Here is an 11,081-nt window from a genome sequence, read left to right as displayed (position 1 = left end):
CAGGGAGGTCGAGGCTGCAGTGAGCCATGCTCACACCACTGCACTCCAGCCGGGGCACAGAGCAACAGCCTGTCTCAAAAAATAAATGAATAAAGTTGCCTCCCACAGGGGTATGGGTCAGCCATTCTGATACTTCTGTACATGTAGACTGGAACAGAACTGTTAAGTCAATGGATGGCTAATGGTGAAAGCCAGGTTTCTCAATGTTGGAGTGGGCGGTTACAGATTGCTGGTGGGGCGGAGCTGGAATCCACTTAGTAATAATGGATTTGAGTTGGAGACGTCAGTATGAACTCACATTTAACCTAATAGGGATACAGATATTGCATCTGGGCATGCTTAGAGACATGCATATATACATGGTTGGTGTACACATATATGCCTTCATGCTCTGTCAGCTGAGAGGGCCTAAAAGAAAAGACACACGGCCAGGCGCAGTGGCTCATGCCTGTAATACAGCACTTTGGGAGGCTGAGGTGGGCGGATCACGAGGTCAGGAGTTCGAGACCAGCCTGGCCAACATGGTGAAACCCCGTATCTACTAAAAATACAAAAATTAGTTGGGCATGGTGGTGAATGCCCACCACCATGGACTTGCATAGGAGCACTAAATGCAAATTGGGGTCCTGGGTGGGATCCCAGGGCAGGCGAAGGCGTTAGGTAAAGACGAAGGAAATCTGAGTCAGGTGTGGGCTGCAGTTGGTAATCAGGCATTGGTGGTATTGGCTCATTAGTTATGACAAATGTACCATACCAAGGTAAGATGCTAATCATAGAGGCCGCTGGGTGGGGTTTTACGAGAACTCTCTGAACTGTCTTCCTGACTGTTTTGTAAATCTAAGAGGATTCCAAAGAATTCAGTCTATTAAAAGAAAAACAAACAAAAAGTCCCTGTAGGGTGGAACAAGTTTGATGCCTTTGGAGAGTGAACTTTTAAGGCCCAAAGACACCCAAGCGTCACTGCGGGATCCCAGCCAAGCCTGGAGCCGCCTGCTTGGGTGGGGCTGCTTGCCATGGGCCTCGGGCCAGCCCGGGAGCCTCCCTGGGCCACGCCTCCCTCTACTGTACAGGGAGTGAGTTAATCACAGAGATGCGTGGGGCAGGGCCGGTTTCTGGTCATTGTTCCCACAGCACCAGGAAACCAAGGCAGGGCTTTGGAAGGGCATCCTAGCCCCAGGCGTGACCTGCCGTGGTCCTCAGCCAGTCCTGCCACCTTGAGCGCCGGCCTTCCTCTGTAAACGAGGGTGAGGATGAGGACGGGCTCCTTCCGAGTGAACAGAACTCGCCTGGGGCTGCTGCTGCCACAGAGGGCTCCAGACCATTCTATAGCCCCAGCGGGAGAGGGAGGCAAGGTCGCCAGGCGGATGGCATGCTGAGAAACTGAGGCTCACAGAGGCCCCACCCCTTGCCAGGGGCCACAGAGCCCCCTCATCCCCAGGGCAGCCTCTCCTCTGCCCTCCTCTGGGTCAGGCCCCCACGCCTCCCCACTGCCCCAACAGCCTCTGCGTCCAGTCCCTGCCTCCTTCAAAACCCACTCCCAAGTCCAGCCCTGAGAGAAGGCGGTCTCATCCCCAGTGGCAGGTGGGAACCCTGGCCCCATGAGGGGGACTGAGGCTTCGGAGATGCAGAGAGCCACTGGAACCCCTCTGAGACCCCTGGCACTGGTGTAGCGGGAGGGCAGGGGCAGCATGAAAGACACAGGGTGCAGGGGAAGACTGACTCTGGGCCCGCCCAGGGCTCCTGCGTCCTCCAGGGTCACCAGCATTGCACTGTTTCCATCAACTATGGCTGCTGGCCACATGCGGACACTGCCCTGGGCACCAACATCAATGCCTCATCTTACAGATGGGGAAACTGAGGCACAGAGGATGGAATCACTCAGTGGCAAGCTGGGATCAGAACCCCTGGCCACAGCCTCTTGGCACCTCACCTTTCCACCAGGCACCCTGCCCGCCCAGTCGTCGGGATCCTGGGGAGACAGCACCCCCACCTCATCCTGCCACCCTGACAGCATCCAGCTCCACCCATCAGGCTATTGGCCCATTTCTCATACATGGGAACACCAGGCTGGCCCTTTGCCTGAAACCCCATTCGAGGCAGCACCCGCCCTGCTGCTTCTGGCCAGGTGAGTTTCGAGTTTTGGGTGCACCCTCCCCATGAAAACCCTCTCCGGCCTCACCTGTCTGGACAGGTGACACTGAGCATGGGGCTGAGGGCCTTAGCCTCGGCAGGGAGGGCTTTGCAAGCGCAGACCCAGCAAAATGCTCTGGAACTTACCCTGCCAGGGAAGGGAAGAGGGGAGGCTGGATCCCGGGCCCACCACCTGCTGCAGGACCACAGCTGTTGCTATCACAGTTCCTCAGGACAGCCACACAGCCCAGCACCCTGTCCGGGCAAGAAGGTGCACATTTTTAGTGAGCCTGGCCTCTGGGCTCCAATCAGATGACCTGGGCGGCCGGCCTGGGTCATTGGCTGTGCTGCTGTGGCCTGCCTGCCCCACCCTACCCTGGGAAGGGCTGTCTCCTCCCTGACCTTCCTCCTCCTTATCAGCTGTCAGAACTGTTAGCTCTCCTGGGCCAGAATTCCCAAGCAGGGTGGGGAGGAGCCACCGCAGGGAGCTTGGCAGAGGCGCTCCTGGGCCGGTCCAGTCTGCCCAGGGCTTTGGGGATTTCAGACCACCTCCCTGTTCCCTGCTCAGAGAGGAGAGAGGCTGGGTCCTAGGAACAGATTCCAGGCCCTGCTCTGCTGGGATGAGGAGAACCTGACCAGTCTCACCCAAGCCGGTTTCTGCAGCTGGGCCGTCACGGCAGCTAGCTGGGAGTCCAGTAAACATTTACTGAGCACCTATTGTGTGCCACAGGGCCCAGTGTAAGGCCAGCAAAGATGGGCAGGACCTCTCATGTGGTGCCCAGAGGGACTGGTCCCCAAACTCGCTCAAGATAGAGTCACCCGGGATGTCCTTAAAGATTCAGATTCTTGACTCGGGACCCCCTGTATCAGGATCTCCCAGAGTGGGGCCCAGAAATCTGGATTTTTAACAAGCTCCTAAGCGATACTTGTCATCAGGTGACTCTGGGAACCTCTGTTCCAAACAGCACTCTTACCTTCAGATGCTCACCAGGGGCCTTGACAGACACAGGCACCCTGAACCCCCGGGAGCTGGGCACCGCCTTTGTGACTGGCTGTGTGACACAGGGCAAGTTTCTTAACCTCTCTGTGCCTCCCTTTCCTGGTGTTTGTGCTGGAAGAACAATAGGTAGTTGGCCTACTTCATCAGGTATTTATGAGGAATAAACGAGTTAATCAACATTTGGGGCTTAAAACAATGACCTACACACAGAGACACACACACACAGACACACATGTGCGCACATGCATACACATACATGCACGCACACACATATGCACACATACACACACGTGTGCACATACATATACCCATATACGCATACAAACAGGTGCACTCACATGCACACGTATACACATACACACAGACATATGTACACAGAGAGACACATGCACACATGCATACACATACATGCACACACATACACATAAACACAAGTGCACTCACACACATATATACACATACACATGTGCACACAGACACATGGACACACAGATACATGTGCACATATCCATACACATACATGCATGCACACACATATACACATAGACACATACACACATGTGCACATACCCACACACATACACATACACGCGGGTGCATTCACATATATACACACACATGCACACAGATGCATGTACACACATGCACACATGCATACACATACATGCACACAGATACACATATATACACATATGCACATACACGTGTGTGCACACACACATGCACATATACACAGGTGCACTCACATATGTACACATATATACACTCTCACACTGACACACAGAGACATATGTACATTCATGCACACACACACACACACACACACACACTCCCCTGATGTGTATTTTTATCGGGCACCCTAAAAAATCCTGACCCAGCCCTGCCAGGTGACTTACGCTGTGACTCAGTGGGGACGGGGAAAGTGCTGGACTTGGGGCCTGAGCTGGTCCTCGGGGCTGGGCAGGAACTTCCCATGCATTTCTTGTTATCTATGTGAATGAATGAATGAGGTGTGAATTGTTTGACATTTTTCTTTGCTTTTAATTAGGAAAACACCAAATTTACCTCTATAATGCCCTGCTCCTTGCAATCTGGTAACGATAGTCACTGGGTCTCTGCCCTGTCCCTCCCACTAGAGGCTTCCTTCCCCTACATTCACTGGGCACTGCTCCAGGACCAGGGATTTCGGACAGGCCCCACCTTGGGAGCTCACATTGCCCGAGCATCACCCTTGTCAGTGGCCCTCAGTGCGCTGGGGTGAGGGTTAAAGACTTCCCAGTGTGTTTCCAGCAATAAAGCTGGTGGAGATTCCCCCGAAAGCCAGACATCCTGCTGTTCTTGAAAATTCAGGAAGCCTGGCCACATGGGGCGACACTTTCAGCCTGCCCACAGCAGGCGCTAAGAGTCCGCTGTTCATGGGGTGAGCTCTCTGACCCCACAGCCACACGGAGGTCCCTGCTGACTGACACCCTGCCGGAGCTGAGCTGTGACTGAGCCTCCAGTGGCTCCATCCTCAGGAACCTGGCCAGAGCCCTGGAATTCCTGGAGGGCCCCAAGATCCTGGTGGCCACAGGTGTGTGCCCTGGCCACTAGACCAGGGAGGCCAGGCCCTGGGGCTGAGAAGAGATTAGTCCCAGGCCACTGTCTACCATGGACCCTCTGCAGGTCAGGAGCCTGCAGGGGACCAGGGGCCTCTCTGGGTGCTTCTCTTTGTGCCTCTGACTTGGGTGTCACCCCCGCCCCCCGCCCCTTAGTGAGGTCTGTGCAGCCTTCCCCATTTCCAAGGGCAGAGACAGGGTCTGCGCAGCCCAGCAGCTTGGACACATTCTTACTCTGGAAGCCCCAAGCTGGGTCTGCACCCAGGCACCTCCCATGGCTAAAGTCGCAGAGACTTGGAGCTCTTCTGTGCTAGAGGTTCTGACCTCTGCCCTCCCCAGCCCATCAGGTCCCCTCCTGGGGCTGAGCTGTGTCAAGAGCCTGCCTTTAAAATCCCAGCCTCAGTCTCCCCATCTGCATCTGGAAGGGCTTAGCTGGGCACGCTCTGTGCACCTTCCAGCGAGGGCATGGGGCTGAGTTACCGAGCAGGCACCTCCCCACCTGCCAGACTGTGGGGAGGCATTTTCCTTCTCCACCCTCCACCGACACCCCCACAGCTCCGGCAGGCTGAGGGAGGCCAGGATTGTGTGAGAGCTGGAGCAAGACACCTCTGCTCCCTTCTGATTGTCAAGAACTCCCTAACGACAGGAGCGTCCACACTGCGGCAGCCTCCCTGCCGCCTCCTTTTAATCTAAGATGGTGGACTCAGAATTCACATGAGAAGGGGCTTCACTGATGTGTACAAGATGTGTGTGAGGCCAGGCACGGTGGCTCACGCCTGTAATCCCAGCACTTTGGGAGGCTGAGGGAAGAGGATTGCTTGAGCCCAAGAGTTTGAGACCAGCCTGAGCAATGTCGTGAGACCTTGTCTCTACGAAAAATTAGCCGGGCATGGTGGCACACACCTGCAGTCCCAGCTAGTTGGCAGACTGAGGTGGGAGGCTCGCTTAAGTCCAGGAGGTAGAGGCTGCAGTGGGCTATGATGGTACCACTGCACTCCAGCCTGGGCAACAGAGTGGGACCCTGTCTCTAAAACAAACAAACAAACAAACGAAAATATGCATAATTCCTTGTGCCTTGGGGACTGGCACTACGGAGCCAGAATTCATTTAAGAACACATGGCTGGACGCGGTGGCTCATGCCTGTAATCCCAGCACTTTGGGAGGCCAAGTTGGGCGGATCATAAGGTCAAGAGATCCAGACAATCCTGGCCAACATGGTGAAACCCCGTCTCTACTAAAAATACAAAAATTAGCTGGGTGTGGTGGTGCACACCTGTACTCCCAGCTACTTGGGAGGCTGAGGCAGGAGAATCGCTTGAACCCGGGAGGCGGAGGTTGCAGTGAGCTGAGATTGCACCACTGCACTCCAACCTGGGCGACAGAGTGATACTCTGTCTAAAACAAACAAACAAACAAACAAAAAAGAGAGAGAGAAACACGAGTTACCTATGTATTGTCTTACTCTATAAGACTATTCCAGAAATAAATAAAGCCAATGCACCTTCTTTTGGTCAGTCTTGATCCTAAAAGTGCCGGCCAGGCCACCCTGCTACCCTAGAGGGGATGGAGATTTGATGGGGGCCCCGTGAGGCGAGTCTCCCACAGCTAGGAGGAGTTCACAGGGCGAGTGAGGGAGTGAAGGGTGAAAGGTGGCCTTGAAGGGCAGGCATGGCCCCCTGCGTGGAGGCCGCCCACGATAGGCTGGAAGATCCTACATAACGATGGACACTGCTGGACCCAGACCCCAAGCAGCAGAAGCAGAGGCCCCGCAGCAGCCAGTGGCCGGTTCCGTTGTTTCTCTCTGGGATAAGCAGTATACCCCGAGGCCAGAGCAGGACACAGAGAGAGGCAAAGGAAAGGTGGGTGCTCTGGCAGGGCAGGGACAGCTGGACCCCCTGAGTGGGGGAATCCCAGCTTCACAAATGAACGGCTGAGGCCAGTGGGGTGGGTAACACTGAGGCCACACAGGACCTGAACTGCGCCCTTCTGACCTGGCAGCAGGAGCTGGACCTCACCCCTCCCCGGGACCCACCCTCCCCAAAGCCAGCTTGGTCCCTGACACCAGGGGTCTGCCCAGCCCAGCAGGGAGTCAGGAGCCACTAAGAGTGACTGGCAATGTTCCAGTAGAACAGTGACTGCGTGGGAGACAGTCTCAATGTACTCCCCCAGGCAGGCGAGATTTCACAACATCGTGCTTCTAAAAATGCTCTTAAGAAGAAAAAAGTTGGACAGAAGAATGTGGAAACATTTGCTGCGGTCATCAGAGTGACAGGTTGGAGTGAATAAATGTTCATTATCCTCTTTCTGTATTTTTCATGTGCATTACTTTTAAAATCAGAAGATGATTATTTTTGCAATCAGAAGAAATGTCATTAGTGTGATAATAAAAGCCATTTGTTGGTGCAAGTGTATAGAGGATGGTGCTTCTGAGAAAGTTTATAGACAAAAGAGGTGTCCCTCTTCAGGGGCCCAGAGTCCCCGGCCCAGCCCAAGGACAGCACACCTTGCACAGGGGGCTCCTAGGGCCTTGGTCTTCAGCAGCCCCTGACACGGGGCCCCCGACTCCTCCCACAAGTTTGCAATCCTTTACGCTCCCCCGACAAGTTTGCAATACCTGTCTGTGGTGTGTCTCTCCACAAGTGCCCATTGTGAACAAGCGTGTGATGGGTCCTGGGAGCCGGGGGCAGCTCTCCCTGGTAGCTTTGAGCAAGTCCCTCCTCGTGTGTAGACAGAGCACCAACCTCTACAGCTCCCCTGACATTTACAGGCCCAGTTAGTGTCAGCCTGGAGAGGACGGCCCTGACCCGCCACTGTCCTCTAGCGGAAAATCAGAAGAACAACAGCAGCACCCAGGATTGAGCTCTAGTCTTGGACAGGCGCTAGGCTGAGACCCTCCTGTGCTTCCCCTCAGTGGGAGCACCCTGAGTGCACGTTCCTAAACCAACCCCTTCCATGGATGGGAGAGGGGCATGGCTTGCCCAGGAAGTGGTGGGCAGGGCTTCATCTGGCTCTCTCCAGTTGTGAGAGCCCCAGCCCTTAGGCATACAGTAGTACTGCATTGAACGGCAGAGAATGTGCATGGATCTCTGCAGTGGAGGGACAGTGTCCCGTGCATGTATCCTGCATGGGCTGACTCAGCTACCGCTCCACTGGGCTGCCCCATCTGATCACCAGTGTAGCCTGTGAGGTGGGAGCTTCTGGCTTCACTCTTTAGAGTGACGAGCTGAGAGATGATGCAGGGGTGGGGAGCTCCCAACATCTCTTGCTGGAGAGTGGGATGAACGTGGGGACGGCCCAGGCACTCTGGCCCCTCAGCCTGGACTCCACCATCATACTTGCCTCCCTGGGGGTGTCTTCGGCCATGCCTGTGGCACCATGCTTGTGATGACCAGGTCACGAGTTGATTGTATCAAGGTGAGGCCCTGCACTGGGGCTCAGGTGTCTCTGCCACTGGACACAGGAAGCTGTTTGATGGAGCAAGAACAGGGGCTTTCGGCCAGAAGACCTGGTTTGCATCCCACCTCCACCAAACCCCCAGTGTGTGACCCTGGGCAGCTGCCCCACCTGAGCCTCGGAGACATCTATGAAGTCAGGACGGGATTACAGAAAGGCCTGGCCTGGCTGGGATTTGTGGATGGATGTCTGAGGAGTGTGCTGTGGGTGCCCACGGTGGCAGCTGCCAGCAAAGACAGAAGACAGTGGGTTCCATGCCCTGGGAAGCCGCAGGAGCTGCATCCACCTGGAGCCCCTGTCTCCGCACAGGCTGATGAATTCACCTGGCCCTGATCCTTCCAGCTGTATTTTCTGGAGTGAGACCCTTAACCTCTCTAAGACTCAGTTCGTTCATCTCACAAATGAGGCTCATGCATGAGCAGGTTCAGAGGTGGATCCTCCCCCAGTGAACTTTCAGATGAGACCGCAGACCCTGCCGGCGCTGACTGCAACCTCATGAGTGGCCTTCAGCCAGAGGCACCTGGTTCCTGACCCACAGAAACTGCAAAAATAAATGCTGTTTTAAGCCACTGAAAATACAGGATTCAACCTCTCTTCCTCCCCAGCCCACACGGAAGCACCGTTTGTGATTAAACGAAGGAAGGCAAGGTGAGGTTCATGATTCCAGCTGTGCCAAGCAGACTTACAGTCTGTGCTTCTACTCTGCCATTTGCTGGCTACTGGGGAGGGCATGGCCTCGTGTGCCTTGGTTTTCTCACCTGTGAAATGCAGGTAGCAGCCTCCGGCTCTGTTGGGAGGAGGTCACGCAGGTGAAGCGCCAAGGACACTCAGTAACTTGAGGGTTGCTCTGGCGTCAGGCCTTTGTCGTGTAGCTGTTAGTGCATTAGCGTCCACTCCTTTCCCCTATGGCCCCCGGAAAGGCAGTGTCTCTTCTGGATAAGAAAACACAGGAAGGTCCCAGGTCTGTTTGTACCTTGAGAGAGCAAATAATAAACAGAGCCTGACTTTCTGGAAAGACAAGGATGACAGTGATCTGATAAAATGCTCTGGCAGTCCCCCTTGGTCCGTCCAATTCACTAAAAACACTGGGATTAGAATGTACTTCACCTTGGTGTTCCTGGCTCTACCAAAAGCTGGCTGTGTGACCTTGGGCAGAGCACTCAACCTCTCTGAGCCTGAGTGTCCCCAGCTGTGAAGTGGGTCAGGGTGGACCAGATGACACAAACTTGTGGTGGCCCTGCCCCGCTGTCTCCTCTCCTGCCCACCTCTGACTCCTGGAGTCCTCAGTTTTCCTAGTCTGCCTTTTCTTTTCTTTCTGTTTTGTTTTTTTTTTTAATAGAACAAGAAGTTTATTACTCCCACTCAGTAGTTCCTGGGGGCTTTGATGTTAAGTCATACATAATTCGAGAAATACCAGGAATCTTCTTAATCTCAGTGACCATCTTTAATACCACCTCTACAGGGATCTCATTGCCAGGTGTTGCAGGTATACCAGTCAGGGAGTCACTAGTAATAAAGGTTCGAATAACCACAGATCTCTGGCACGAAGGCTGCTTTTGAAGTGGGTCCCTATCAAAATGTAATGGTGTCAAAATCACCAGCATCTGGCTGATTTTCCCAGCATACCCAGACTCCCTGAGAATCTTATGGACCTCAAAATCAGCTTGGCGTAAAGTACCGAGCACCCCTGTTGTCAAGAAAGTGGGAGTAACATCTGTAGGAGGTTCTTTAACTGGTGGGCCAAATATATAAATAACTCTGTTAGCGTTGTAACACATGCGAGGTATAAGCCTAGCCAGAAAAATAAGTGATTCCTAGTCAGGTTCATCTTTACTGGCGATGCCACACACGTAACTGTAGGAACGACAGTCACCCTGCACACCTACAGTTTTAATTGGCAGCAAGAAGCCATTGAGTGAATGCAGCCTAGTCTGCCTTTTCACCCAAGTTCCAGACTTTACCAAATCAATCCATCGATCGATCTAAAACCTCCAGCTCCTGGCCTGAAGATGCTTATTGCACATCTCCCTGAAGTCCCTTCTCCTATGCCATTCTGCCCCTCGCTAGCCCTGCAAGGCCAGTGCCAGCTCCCTTTTATGGAGGAGGAGCAGCGAGGGCTCAGGAAACACCTCGGTCTTACAGTTGGTCAGGGTGTGGGACGGTCCAGTCGGCCCAGTCCAGGTCTCTTGCACTCCAGAGGGCCACCAGGAAACCCAGCCCGGGGGAGGCCACAGCCAGTAGGGGGCCCCAGAGACCCTGAGAAAGGCGGGAGAGAGGGGAGGCAGGGCATGGCTAAGCCTTGGGCTGTGATGGCCACTCTTCATCGCCTCTGGCCCTGCCCCCAGAGTCCCTTCTGCCAGGCTGGCTGGCGCCTCTGCTCCTGGCCTCCAGCCCCGAGGGGCAGGTGTGGCCACCTTGGCCATGGGCAGCAGCAGATACCTTGAGATCCCCCTGGGTGTGCTCTGCAGCAGAGGGCCCGGGTTAATAAGCTATGGGGAGTGATTTCCCAGGAGGAAGGGCACAAGTGGGCAGGCACTGACCCTGGTGTAGTGGACGAACATTCCAGAATCCAGACTCACCCTGGCAGAACAACTTCAACCTACTGTGTGACTTCACAGTGCACTGCGGGCCTGGTCTCCAGTCCTGGCACTGCCACCTCCGGTTCCGTGACCCTGGGAAGTCCCCTCCGCTGAGTCAGCCTCGGTTTCCTCATCTGTGCAAGGGCGATGGTGGTGCAGGCTCAGTGAGGGCTTCTAGGTAGCATAAGGGAATGCTGTGTGCCCAGCGTAGGAGGGTGCTTATCTAGTGGTGGTGTTGTTTCAGTACTGTTATTTTTTAAACTTTTATATACAGTAACAGTTACCTTGTTTGGGTTCTCACCATTCTGAGTTGTATCCTG

At 54.5% G+C, this 11,081-nt stretch overlaps 1 long non-coding RNA gene across 1 annotated transcript; it reads right to left on the bottom strand.

Moving 5' to 3' along the window:
* Positions 1-690: 690 nt before the first annotated feature.
* On the bottom strand, positions 691-10,786 carry LOC129143686 (uncharacterized). The gene is made up of 6 exons (XR_008547427.2): positions 10,622-10,786; positions 8,941-9,155; positions 8,069-8,193; positions 4,027-4,119; positions 3,105-3,241; positions 691-2,385 (listed from the first exon to the last, which is right to left on the bottom strand). It is a non-coding gene; the product is annotated as an uncharacterized LOC129143686 (long non-coding RNA).
* Between the last annotated feature and the right edge of the window lie 295 nt (positions 10,787-11,081).

The sequence above is a fragment of the Pan troglodytes genome, chromosome 3 (genome assembly GCF_028858775.2).
Source record: "Pan troglodytes isolate AG18354 chromosome 3, NHGRI_mPanTro3-v2.0_pri, whole genome shotgun sequence".
In the NCBI taxonomy this organism is placed as follows: Eukaryota; Metazoa; Chordata; class Mammalia; order Primates; family Hominidae; genus Pan; species Pan troglodytes.
The sequence above is the reverse complement of the archived record's forward strand: the minus strand, read 5'-3'. Positions and strand labels throughout refer to the sequence as shown.